This window comes from Sarcophilus harrisii, chromosome 2, assembly GCF_902635505.1.
Source record: "Sarcophilus harrisii chromosome 2, mSarHar1.11, whole genome shotgun sequence".
NCBI classification, from domain to species: Eukaryota; Metazoa; Chordata; class Mammalia; order Dasyuromorphia; family Dasyuridae; genus Sarcophilus; species Sarcophilus harrisii.
Window position 1 is genome coordinate 553303595 of NC_045427.1, and position 14970 is coordinate 553318564.

A 14970-nucleotide genomic window follows, 5' to 3' on the forward strand; every position below is an offset into this window, starting at 1 on the left:
TCAATTTTCTAAATATAATACTGGAACTATCTACTAGGATTTTATATGTAAATCATCAGAGGTTTAAAGTTTGAAAATCTCATATTAGAACCACATGTGGCTTCTTCATCTCTCATGGTAGTTAACCAATTTGGCCTAGAGATCAGTTTCTTTACAAGTTCAGAGCAGAATGAGTACTGAATTAAGATTTGAGAGATCCTGGATCTGCCACCAGGTAGGTATGTGAGGCTGAGCAGATCACTTGATTTCCCTGAGCCTTGGTTTTCTTATTCATAAAATAAAGACATTGGACCAGATATATATGTTCCCAACTACATATCCACAACACTTTTTTTTAACATTTCATAAAATTTTTACTACCCAAAGACCTTACTTCTTAAAACTCATAAACATTTTTTTAAACAGATTCTTCCTCCCTACACAGTCTGTAGCTGTCACCTTTGGCTCCCTCCTGTTCCCTGGCTCCAGGTTCTCAGCCTATGATCTGCCAAGAGCCGTCATACTAAGGTTTCAGTTGGCAGGACAAGCTACAGAAGAGAATTGAGATATTTTATAAGTCTGCAGTGTAGTTAGAAAATACCAGACTAGATGACCTCTAAAGTCTTTTCCAGCTCTTCAAATTTTATGAATTCTATGATTTCGTCTTTTTTTTTTCTTTCTAAAATCCCACTCACTTAAACAATGATCTTACTTAAACAATGATTAGGCTAAAAACTTCTCCTAGAAAAATCCACAGAAAAATTCTCCTAAGAAACATCTGAAGGTGACCTTGATGTGATCAAAGAGATACAAAGCAGATAATTAAAATTAATGTGTCAACAGTTTTTGCAGAAGATGAATAATAGCAAAATTGAATACGATGTTTCTCAGTGTGGCCTAAAATCAAATTAGCTTTTTGGACTGCAGCAGTAGCCTAATGGTCTTCCCCTTGCTCACCTTCTCCCAGGATCTGGATTTTTGACCTGACTTTTTGGGGGGCACAACTTCTCCCATCCAGTCCATAATTAGAACCCCCTGGCTATAGATCTTGGTTTTCAAATTAAACATTGTCTTGTGACCTTATCGATTCCAAAACTTGATTGACTTCTGCTTGTTTCTATTACAATTCTAACCCAATTCCCATCCCTTGTACTATCCCAGACTATCCCAGCTGGAACTTCTTCCTCAATACCCACTGAGCAAAGGGTTCCATTAGCACTGTGGCCCTCTGTTCCAGGTCCCAACCCCAGCCCTGGGCATAAAGGGGCTGAATGGTACCCCAGAAACATCCAGTCCAATTCTCTCATTTTACAAATTAATAAATTGAGACCAGTAACCTTCTCAAGATCACTCAAGTAAACAAGCAAAAATGGATTCACACTCAGCTTCTCTTATTCAAATCAAGCATACTTTAAATGGGACAGTGCAAAGTAGGAGGACTGATGTATAATACAACCCTAACTCCAACTTTACTCTTCAAGTCACTAGTGCTGATGTCATGATATAAACCTGAACAAAATATTCTCAAAACATAGTTATACATAACCAGAGTTATTGTTGATCAGGATGAATAACACCTCCCACACTGGAAAATGAAGATATGCAATGTTAATTTGTTGAAAGGTCACAGAAATTCTGGACTGGTTTTCAGTGACTATGGCTACTCCCAAGATGCCTGACCAGCAGTAATATAATAATACAGACCCTTATCAGAATACCCATGCTTTCTGTGACCAATTAAAGAAAACAAAAGCCATATTCAGTCATCGTGGTCCTTTCATTTTTTCTCCCAATTCAAAGAACAAGAGGATACAACAAAGCAGTCCTATATCCCTACAGGTAGGAATGGGGACCCTCACAATGGCTGCCTTGGGGCAGAAGTGCTTGCCACATGGCCTGAGAGGAGAGAGAGCCTCCTAAGAGCCCTGATAGTGTACCCTAACAAAAATGGCAGATAAGATGGACATTCTCAAGCAGTGTTCATGAACCCTAATTCCTGAGTAGCGTATAGAGGATTTCAGACTCCAGAATCTAGACTTCTCCAGAAAAGGGAAGATTTCCTAGGCAGTACCAGTCTTAGGGGTTGTCTCACAAGTGAATTAAAGAGTTCCCAAATTTGGAAATTCATAAGATCAGTAGTTCAGGGATCAGACCTAGAGACAAAGGGGAATTTCCTGAACCATGTTGCCTCATCCAGAAAAAGGAGGATCACCCCACATGGCTCCTACAGCTAGAGAACAAAGCTATGTGGAAACAAGAGGCTGGACCTTGCATTACTATTTCACAGTTATCATTGTCAGCTCTTTCCAAAAGGATAGGTCTAAGGAGAAGGAGTTTTGCTTACTATGTAGTCCCACTATACCCACTAATGAGACATTGTAGACTATGTGAGTATTTATATGTTTCCTGTATCTATTTATGAGATTTTATGAATCTTTTAAGAGCCTTATGTGTTTTTTATTTCTGGTCTCCTATGAGTCCTTTGCATCTTCTATAGGATGAAATAAAGACTGTCCTACATTCAATTTGTATTTATAACCTTGAGTAGTTGTGTGGAAGCCAAAGACTCCTTTTACCTCTATTTGGGGAACCCTAGACATGAGCCATATCTCAACTACACTTGGAGATTGTATGCATATAGAACATAGATTGTGAATGACAGCATTCCCTCAGGAAACTCTCCTCCAATGCTCTCCCTCAGTCTCCAATGCTATTCTTGTGAAAAAGATGGCTAGATGAGGAATAGAGGAAAGCACAGTGAAGTGAATTGGAACTAGTGGCTCAAAGTCTATTTAGGAGGAAGATTCTCACTCTAGGAGGGCAAGAAAAAAAATTAGTGACAATTATTTCTATAATTGTCTAATATCTCTATAGCTGTAACAAGTGTACTCTGACTTCACTCTATCAGGACAGATCTGCAGCAGCCTATATCTTTTCCTCTCCCAGAATTCTTGTGTATTCTGAGTCGGTTGTAGAATGACTCTTCTCTGTTCTTATGGAATAAAGTCTTTTTTCTCATTTTAGAAGGATTTAATTACTTAACACTTGGTGTCTTTTACAGGGGATATAGCAAAGATATAACAAAAAAATAGATATATAAATGTTTTTCCCACTACCTGGGGCATAATTCAACTCCCCCAAAAAATATAGATTAAAGTAGTTCCTTTCTCCTGGTTAATTGTGGGTTCCACTAGGAAATTTATCTTTTCCATCATTAATTGGTTAAAAAAAACTTTTCCTTGCTATGTGCTCCCCACTCTTTCATATTTACCATTCCAGGTGTCTACTATATCCTTTCATTTTGTCTGTAAACTCTTTTCCTAAATAAACCTACCTTTTGCCAGAGAGAAAAAAAATGACTTGACTCAGCTTTTACCTAGCCTTCATTTCACCAAATTCATATCCAGAAGTAGCATCATTGCCAAATGAATCCTAACACAAGGCTAGAATCCTGAAGGTCTCTCGCAAAGGTTATTTATTCCTTGCTCTTTGCTCCTTGTGTCATAATAAATACAAAAACCAGCCTAGATTTTAAGTCAGATTCCTATTGTTTGCTCTTCTAGACTTGAAACTCCCAGTATCAGAGATTCTGCTCTCTGCAACTAGAATACCAAAAAAGTAAATGAAAAATTCAAAGAAACCTTCTTTCTCAAGTCTTAGAAAGGGAAGGCCCTTAAAGTATGATCTTCACCGGATACCATCATGCCATAGGAAAGCAACTGAAGACAGAAAAAAGCTTATCCTTGGACAGTGCTGGGAGTTCTAACTACATATATGGCAATAGAAAAAGACTTCTCCCAAACATGTGATTGGTCAACCATACCCAGTTACAGACTGTCCACCTGTGCTCTGGTCTCAGAAAACAGCTCCCTAGAGTCCTCCATATGGAGATGACGTCTCGCTAAGCTAAAGTGACCCGCCTCTGAGCTGCTCTGGCCTCCTTCCAGTTCCATCTGAAATTCCACCTGCTGTGAGAATTATCTGATCCCTCTTTGTGCTAGGTGGTATGGTGCTTAGAGCACTGGGCTTGGAATCCAGAAGACTCATCCTCCTGAGTTCAAATTCAGCCTCAGAGACTTACCAGCTATGTGATTCTGGACAAGTCACTTAATTGTTCTCCATCCACAAAATGACTTGCAGAAGGAAATGGTAAATCCTGCCAGAATCCTTGTTCCACTGATTGTCAGTGGAGTCCTTGGCAAACTTCATTGTTGTCTTATTTTTTAAAATTTCTATAACCACCAGAACTTCACCCCCAGACCATCACCACCCTGATCAGTCAGCAGCCATCAACATCAAGGCAAGACCCTTCACCAGTACTTTTTAAAAATATAATACTATTGCACACATAATAGATTACAGTATAGGGTAAACATAATTTTTATATGCACTGGGAAATCAAAAAGAGTAGTATGACTTATTTGATCCTCTTTATTGTAGTGATCTAAAACTAAATATGCAGTATCTCCAAGGTACGCCTGTAAGTCCAACCTCAGACATGTACTAGTTGTGTAACATTGGAGAAGTCAGTAATCCTTGTGTGTCTTAATCCATTAGAGATAGAAATGGCAAACTACTCAAGTATCTTAACCAAGAAAACCCCATGCACAGGATGGTCCATGAAGTCACAAAGAATTGGACATGACTGAATAACTGAACAAATAATATATAAGTATGATATAACTATATGTGTGTAGATGAATATATACACAAATATATATAATATATACATGTTATACACAAATATGGATATGTACATGTATAATGTATATACATATGATTAAAAGCCATTTCCTAATAAATATCAAAGAATTTGAATAAAGTCCTCAAAGAAGAATTGCAAAATGTTCACAATCACTCCATATCACTACTAATAAGAGAAATGCAAATCACAGTAACCCTAAGATTTGACTTCACACCTTGAAACTGGCAAAGATAACAAAAACCTGGCCATAGTCAATATTGGAGGGATTTAGAATGATAGCCACGCTAATACATTATTCAAACTTCTACATGGTACAACTATTTTGGAAAACAAAAAAGTGAGTAAAATGCCCATACTCTTTGAATCAAAGATTTCATTATGGGGCTTATACCCTAGTGATGCCATCAATAAGAAGAAAATCTGAGAAAGAATATTTCAAATCTCTATGATGATGTAAGAAACAAAAAAAAATCAGTAAAAACTTAATTTTTAAATTTTTTATCAAAAGTAGAGAATTTTCCTCTAAATTTCACTGCTTCAATTTTTCTAGAGAAAAGATATCCAAACTCTTTGATAATCTCCTAACCCTTTTCTTATCCTACTAGTTATGAGTAAGATGTGAAAATGTTTCCTTTCAAAAAAACATCGTGTTGTAGCATCACATATCCTTTGAGGAAAACAAAAGCTAACAAGATTATTGTTTGAAGAATTTTACTACTAATTTTCTTTTAAATTTTTAATTTCTTATTCTCAACTTAATAAACACCAAATGAAAGTCATTTCCATATTCATAGTAAGAAATAAAGAGAATTGTACAGAGAATTGTAATTTGGTTTTACTATTATAATATAAAAAAGGATCTAGAGGTGGAAATTCTACCAGAAAAAGGGAAAATGGAGGTACTACACCTCATGAAGAGACAAAGGAAACCTATTTTATCTGAGGGAAAGATGGGAGGGGGATGAGCATAGTGTCTATCTTACTCTCATCAGAATTGGCTCAAAGAGAAAATTTTAGTCATATTCGGTTTACAAAGAAACTTCTCCCACCTCATTAAAATGTGGGAGGAGAAAAGCAAAAAGGGAAGGGGTAGGATAAAAATTGTAAGGGAAAGGTTTAAGAAAATGGGAGGGATTGTAAAGGGGGGAGGGATCCTAAAGAGGAAGGGCTGTGAATCAAGTGGTGCTCATAAGTTTAATACTGGGGAGGAGAATAAGGGGGAAAGGAAAGAGAAAAGCATAATCTGGGGTTAACAAAATGGCAGGAAATACAGAAATAGTCATTTTAACCAAAAAGTCGAGGCAGACAGTAGACTGGATTAAAAGCCAGAATCCTACAATATGTTGTTTACAGGAAACACACTTGAAGCAGGGTAATACATACAGAGTAAAGGTAAAAGGCTAGAGCATAATCTACTATGCTTCAGGTAAAGCCAAAAAAGCAGGAGTAGCCATCCTGATCTCAGATCAAACAAAAGCAAAAATTGATCTAATTAAAGGAAATAAGGAAGGAAACTATATCTTGCTAAAGGGTAGCATAGATAATGAAGTAATACAATACTAAATAGTATCAAGTGATATAGTATCTAAAGTCTTAAAGAAATAAAGGTAGCTGCAAGAAGATATAGACAGTAAACTATATAATAATGGGAAATCTCAACCTTGCACTCTCAGAACTAGATAAATCAAACCACAAAATAAATAAGAAAGAAGTTAAAGAAGTAAATAGAACATTAGAAAAGTTAGGTATGATAGATCTTTGGAGAAAACTGAATGGAGACAGAAAGGAGTACACTTTCCTCTCAGAAGTTCATGGAACCTATACAAAAACTGATCATATATTAGGACATAAAGACCTCAAATTCGAATGCAGTAAGGCAGAAATAGTAAATGCATCCTTTTCAGATAACAATGCAATAAAAATTACATTCAGTAAAAAGCCAGGGGAAAATAGACCAAAAAGTAATTGGAAACTAAATAATCTCATTCTAAAGAATGATTGGGTGAAACAGCAAATCATAGACACAATTAATAATTTCAGCCAAGAGAATGACAATAATGAGACATCATACCAAAATATGTGGGATGCAGCCAAAGCAGTAATAAGGGGAAATTTTATATCTCTAGAGGCCTATTTGCATAAAATAGAGAAACTCAATGAATTAGGCTTGCAACTAAAAAAGCTAGAAAAAGAGCAAATTAAAAACCCCCAGTCAAACACTAAACTTTAAATTCTAAAAAGAAAAAGAAAAATTAATAAAATTGAAAATAAAAAAACTATTGAATTAATAAATAAAACTAATGAGTTGGTTCTATGAAAAAAAATAGATAAACCCTTGGCAAATTTGATTAGAAAAAGGAAAGAGGAAAATCAAATTGTTAAACTTAAAAATGAAAAGGGAGAACTTGCCACTAATGAAGAAGAAATTAGAGCAATAATTAGGAGTTATTTTGCCCAACTTTATGCCAATAAATTTGATAACTTAAATGAAATGGATGAATACCTTCAAAAATATAGTTTGCCCAGATTAACATAGGAAGAAGTAAATTGGTTAAATAGTCCCATTTTAGAAAAAGTAATAGAACAAGCTATTAATCAACTCCCTAAGAAAAAATCCCCAGGACCAGATGGATTTACATGTGAATTCTACCAAACATTTAAATAACAATTAACTCCAATGCTATATAAATTATTTGAAAAAATAGGGATTGGAGAAGTCCTACCGAATTCCTTTTATGACACAGACATGGTATTGATACCTAAACCAGGTAAGATGAAAACAGAGAAAGAAAATTATAGACCAATCTCCCTAATGAACATTAATGTAAAAATCTTAAATAAAATATTAGCAAAAAAATTACAGAAAATCATCCTCAGGATAATACATCATGACCAAGTAGGATTTATACCAGGAATGCAGGGCTGGTTCAATATTAGAAAAACTATTAACAAAATCGACTATATCAATAACCAAATCAACAAAAACCACATGATCATCTCAATAGATGCAGAAAAAAGCATTAGATAAAATCCAACACCCATTCCTATTAAAAACACTAAAGAGTATAGGAACAAATTGACTTTTCCTTAAAATAGTCATTAGCATCTATTTAAAAACCATCAGTAAGCATCATATATAATGGGTATAAACTGGAACCATTCTCAGTAAAATCAGGAGTGAAACAAGGTTGCCCACTATCACCATTACTATTCAATATTGTATTAGAAATGCTAGCTTGGGCAATAAGAGATGAAAAAAGAGATTAAAGGAATTAGAGTAGACAATGAGGAAGTCAAATGATCACTCTTTGCAGATGATATGATGGTATACTTAAAGAACCCCAGAGATTGTACTAAAAAGCTATTAGAAATAATCCACAACAGGGGCAGCTAGGTGGAGCCCCAGCCCTGAAGTCAGGAGTATCTGAGTTCAAATCTCTGGTCTCAGACACTTAACACTTCCTAGCTGTGCAATTCTGGGCAAATCACTTAACTCCGATTGCAAAAGAAAGAATCCACAACTTTAGCAAAATTGAAGGATACAAAATAAATCCTAAGCATTTTTATACATCACTAACAAAATCCAACAGCAAGAGATACAAAGAGAAATTCCATTTAAAATAACTGTAAATAGTATAAAATATTTGGGAATCTATCTGCCAAGGGAAAGTCAGGAACTATATGATCAAAACTACAAAACACTTTCCACACAAATAAAGTCAAATCTAAACAATTGGAACAATATTATGTGTTTTTTGATAGGTCAAGCAAATATAATAAAGAAGACAATACTACCTAAACTTATCTATTTATTTAGTGCTATACCAATCAGACTCCCAAGAAACTATTTTAATGACCTAGAAAAAATAACAACAAAATTCATCTGGAAAAACAAAAGATCAAGAATTTCAAGGGAACTAATGAAAAAAAAAAAAATCAAATGAAGGTGGCCTAGCTGTACCTGATCTAAAACTATATTATAAGGCAGCGGTCACCAAAACCATTTGGTATTGGCTAAGAAATGGATTAGTTCATTATTAATAAGAGAAATGCAAATTAAGACAACTCTGAGATACAACTACACACCTGTCAGGTTGGCTAGAATGACAGGGAAAGATAATGCAAAATGCTGGAGGGGATATGGGAAAACTGGGACATTGAGACATTGTTGGTGGAATTGTGAATACATCCAGCCATTCTGGAGAGCAATTTGGAACTATGCTCAAAAAGCTATTAAACTGTGTATACCCTTTGACCCAGCAGTGTTACTACTGGGCTTATATCCCAAAGAAATCTTAAAGAAGGCAAAGGGACCTATATGTGCACAAATGTTTGTGGCAGCCCTCTTTGTAGTGGCCAGAAACTGGAAACTGAATGGATGTCCATCAATTGGAGAATGGCTGAATAAATTGTGGTATATGAATATTATGGAATATTATTGTTCTGTAAGAAATGACCAGCAGGATCAGAAAGGCCTGGAGAGACTTATATGAACTGATGCTGAGTAAAATGAGCCCGACCAGAGGATCATTATATACTTCAACAACAATACTATATGATAATCAATTCTGATGGATGTGGCCATCTCCAGCAATGAGATAAACCAAATCAGTTCCAATAGAGCAATAATAAATTGAACCAGTCACACCCAGCTCAAGAACTCTGGGAGATGACTATGAACCACTACATAGAATTCCCAATCCCTCTATTTTTGTCCACCTACATTTTTTATTTCCTTCACAGTTAATTGTACACTATTTCAAAGTCCAATTCTTTATGTACAGCAAAATAACTGTGTGGACATGTATACATATATTGTATTTAACTTATATTTTAACATGTTTAACACGTATTGGTCAACCTGCCATCTGGGAGAGGGGGTGGGAGGAAGAAAGGGAAAAATTGGAACAAAGGGTTTCAGTTGTCAATGCTGAAAAATTACCCATGCATGCTTGTAAAATATCTTGTATAATAATAAAAAAAGGAAATAGGTTAGGTTCACAAGACAAAATAGTCAATAACTATAGCAATCTAGTGTTTGACAAATCCCAAAACCCTAACTTTTGGGATAAGAATTCACTATTTGACAAAACTTCTGGGAAAACTGAAAATTAATATGGCAGAAACTAGACACTGACCCACACTTAACATCATACTCAAAGATAAAATCAAAATGGATTCATGATTTAGGCATAAAGAACGAGATTATAAGTAAATTAGAAGAACATAGGATAGTTTACCTCTCAGGCTTGTGGAAGAGGAAGGAATTTGTGGCCAAAGAAGAACTAGAGACCATTATTGATCACAAAATAGAAAATGTTGATTAAATCAAGTTAAAAAGCTTTCGTACAAACAAAACTAATGCAGACAAGTTTAGAAGGGAAGCAATAAATTGGAAAAACATTTTTACAGTTAAAGGTTCTGATAAAGGCCTCATTTCCAAAATATATGGAGAATTGACTCTAATTTATAAGAAATCAAGTCATTCTCCGATTGATAAATGATCAAAGGATGTGAACAATTTTCAGATGATGAAATTGAAACTATTTTTTTACTCATATGAAAAGGTGTTCCAAATCATTATTGATCAGAGAACTGAAAATTAAGACAACTATGAGATACCCCTACACACCTCTCAGATTGGCTAAGATGGCAGGAAAAGATAATGATGAATGTTGGAGGGGATGCAGGAAAACTTGGACACTGATGCATTGTTGATGGAGTTGTGAATTGAGCCAACCATTCTGAAGAGCAATTTGGAACTCCTCAAAAAGTTATCAAACTGTGCATACCCTTTGCTCCAACAGTGTTTCTACTAGGATCTAAAAAAGAGATCTTAAAGGAAGGAAAGGGACCTGTATGTACAAAAATGTTTGTGGCAGCCCTTTTCATAGTGGCTAGAAACTGGAACTTGAATGGATGCCTATCAATTGGAGAATGGCTGGATAAATTGTGGTATATGAACGTTATGGAATATTATTATTCTGTAAGAAATGACCAGCAGGATGATTTCAGAAAGGCCTGACGAGACTTACATGAACTGATGCTGAGTGAAATGAGCAGAACCAGTTGATATACACTTCAACAACAATACTATATGAGGATCAATTCTGATGGACATGGCCCTCTTCAGCAGTGAGAGGATCCAAATCAGTTCCAGTCGATCAGTGATGAACAAAACCAGCTACACCCAGCAAAAAAACACTGGGAAATAAATGTGGACCACAACATAGCATTTGCACTCTTTCTGTTACTGTTTGCTTGCATTTTTGTTTTTCTTGCCAGGTTATTTTTACCTTCTTTCTAAATCCATTTTTTCTTGTGCAACAAGATAACTGTATAAATAAGTATACATATATTGTATTTAACATAAACTTTAACATGTTTAACATATGTGGGACTGCCTGCCATCTAGGAGAGAGGGTAGAGGGAAGGAGAGGAAAATTTGGAGCAGAAGTGTTTTTAAGGGTCAATGTTGAAAAATTACCCATGCATATGTTTTGTCAATAAAAAGCTATAATATTAATAATTTTTAAAAGAGAATTGTACATGAAACCTCAAATCTCTATCATGAGAAGCCTATTTTTTTAAGTATATGAATTCAATCTGCATCTTTCAAAGCTGTCCTGCTTGTCTGTCCTTCTTTCTGACCTTTCTTCACTTTTCACCTGTGAATTTTTCTTTAAAAAATGTTTCATTAACACTTTTTTCTTTTTCTTTTTTCTTAATACTCTATCCCTGCCATCCCAGTCCTCCCAAATTTAGGTGAGGCAGCTTGGGGGAGAAAAGAAAAGAAAAGCCTTATAACAAATATGTACAGTGAAGCAAAACAAATTTCCTTATTGTTTTAGAAAATGTTAATTATAGCCTCCTAATTAGCCTCTCTGCCTCAGGATTTTCCTGTTGCAGTCCCTAGTTGCCATGTAATTTTCCAGGCACACAAGTTACTGTCTTCCTCAAATACCTTAATTGATTCCCCATCACCTTCTGAACAAAGTCCACAGTTCTTGCCCTGATATGCAATGCCCTCCACAATAGGAGCCCAAGCTATCTTACCTCATTCTATCCTCTTAAGTCTAAGACACTCTTCTCTCTGCCTGTAATCTACTCTACCTCCATTTCTACCTAAAGAAGTCTTTATCATCTTCAGAGACATAGGTCAAATGCCAGCTCCTCCATGGTCTTCTCTTTTTCTGTCAATCAGAAGAGATCCATCCTTGATGCCCCTTAATACTTTGTTTATATCTCTCTTGTGCGCTTGTCATATTCTGATGAAATAGGATGTTGGAGGTCAATGCCCACTGGTGGTATTAGAGTTGTAATCCTATCATATCTCAAATACTAGGACAGGGGCTATGAGTTGTGGATTATTATTATTATTAAATATGTTGTTATTCACTTTCACAACTCTTTGTGGCCCCATTTGGGGTTTTCTTGGCAAAAATACTCCTCCCACTCATTTTACAGGTGAGGAAACTGAGGCAAATGGGATTGTGATTTGTCCAGGGTCAGTCACAAAGCTGGTAAGTGTCTGAGGCCGGATGTGAATTCACAAGAATGAGTCCTCCTAACTTCAGGCCCAGCACTCTATCTACTGGGCCACCTCACTGACCTAATTAAATATATATTATACAATAAATAATATAGATATTATAATTACTTATTTTAATGATGTGATACCTTAAGGCAAAACTTACTAAATGCTTTACACATTTTGACTGATCTTTAAAAACAACTGTGTGATGTAGGTGCTGCTATTATTCTCATTTTACAGATGAGAAAACTGAGACTGAGAGCTATGTTAAATTTGTACAATGGAACATATTATAATTACTAATCAAATTTATTAGTATAATTTATTTTACTATTATAATTTACTGATAATCATTATAATTACTAGTAATATTAGCGCTTATGTGGCTTTTTAATGTTTACAAAGCACTCTGAAACTATAATCTATATTTTATCTGAGAGGTAGGGACTATTATATCCACTTTACAGATGAGGAAACTGAGTCATACACATTTAAATGTCTTGACTGAGGTCAGATATCTGAGGTTAAATTTGAATTCAGGTCTTCCTGATTCTAGGTCTCATTACTCTATTCATTGCACCACCTGGACGTTTCTAATTATTTTTCATTTAGCTTTGCATTACCTCAAATTTTAATAACAATAGTGAGCATTTATATGGTGCTTTAAGGCTTACTAAGTGCTTTCCATATGCTCTCTCTGCATGGCTCCTGGGTCTTCCTGATCTTAAGACCAGACCTCTGTACATCACACTACCTAAATGTTCTCTACATGATGAATGTTCTATAGACACTTTAAAAAACCTCTCATTGAATTCTGGAAGTGAGTTCAGAAGCACATCTGTTTTGCAAGCAGGCCAGGGTTAGTTTATATGATGAGGAGAAAAAAAAAAAACCTGTCTTTCCAAGGATGATGTGTTTTTCACTGTGGCAGATTGAATTCATGGGAATCGTCTCCATCTTGGTACAAAAGCAAAGAGGCTTGGTTCCGCATTCCAGGGGTCTGTCTGCAACAGCACATTTGCTTTCAGAAATTCCTGTTTCTCTCCCACCCACCCACCCCCCCAAAAAAAACTAAGCTCTACTCTGACTTGCTCATGACCTCTTAGCCTATCCCAGGTCTAGGCAAAGGGTAGTCACTTAATAAACCTGTGTTGATGGATTGATTAGCTCCTTCTGCCTATGATTCTAATGGAATAAGACTGCTTGTGTGAATTTTCACATACTTCTCTATATGATTGACAGCATCTCAGCAAAGCCCTCATAAAGAAGTCTCTCTGGGAATAAGCCGCTGACCTCTGGGTTCCAACTACATCCCTTTTTCAACACGCCAAGACTTAGGAACCATTGTCCCTCCACCAGTGAGCAGAAAAATGATTGCCCAGATGTCAGACACCCCTCCAGAAAGTAGCACGCTCACCTTCCATCTCAGAGCTGAGACAGAGGGGGAAACGGGAGCCAGCTCAGCTCCTAATGACCATCCCAGGGAAACATTTCAGCAAGCACACCAATTGGAAAAGGAATTGACATGAAGTGCATTTAGTGCTCCGTGACCCTATCTTATGTTGTTTCTATCTAAAGCAAAGCCAATTAAAAGTTGAATTTCCCACAGCAACCTACAGGAACCTCCGGGGAGCTGATATCAATTTTAAATGGATTCTCTTCTTCCACACAAAAGGGGAGGGAGGAAAAAAAAATCAAAAATTCCAAGGAAACTAGAGCTTGCTACACATCACCTAAGGGCTAGAACAGCAAATTGGGCCAGGTATGCCCTGTATGGACTATAATTGCAAAAAGTAAATGTAATCAGTCGGTTTGTTTTGTTCAGCCACACCACGGAAATTGACGGGAGCCCCCGTTACAGTGAGCCCCGAGCAGCCCCTGATACTAATGCCCCAGCGGGTGCTCCCTGAGAGTAACTGACAGAGATGACTGGGTGCATCATTAATCTGCAAATGAAACCCTGCCGGAGAGGAGGAACCGCTGCCTCTGTGCAAAGCCTCCCGCTCCGAGCTGCAGCCCTCGGCGGAGGGAGCTGGCCCACGTGACCCAAGCCTGTGTTACTGCTTGCCGCCCTCTGGCAAAGGAGCCGCACGGCTCGGATTTGAGCCATTTCCCAAAGTGAAATCTGATAAACCCCAGTGAGACCCGGCATCACGGAGTCGGAGAAAAGGAACGAGGCAAAGTCCTCCGAGCTTGTCTGGTCTGAGCGCATCTGTTTACAGGTGAAGGAAGAGCCGCCCAAAGAAAGGAGGCACCGGGACCAGAAGTGAGACTCCCATCTCCCACCTCGGGTCTTCTCCCTCCCTCTCCTCCCCGCGCCTCTTATTCTTTAACAAAGCGTGCCACAAAGGAAGTGCAAGGGAGAAGGAGGTCTGTGGAGAAGATGATCGTGTCCTTGCAGGATTCAATCCGTAACTCATGCTATGATTCACATTGGGTCACAGAATTAAAATCGGAAGGGATTTTATCAGCCTGAATTCCCTGTTTTCCAAATGAAGAAGCTTAGTCAAGCCAGTCAATCATCCACTCAGCTGTCAAAGTGTTCTTTCTCCAGCTTAGGCCTGACCGAGTCATCCTCTACTCAATAAATTCCAGTGGCTCCCTATTAACTCTAGGATCCAAAACTCCCCTCTATGTTGGTCAGAGCCCTTCGTGACTGGCTCCCTTCCAACCTTTCCAGTCTCCTGATACCTTACACCGCCATCCACCACACACGCACTCTGCAATCAGGAAGGTCTCCTTGCTGTTCCTC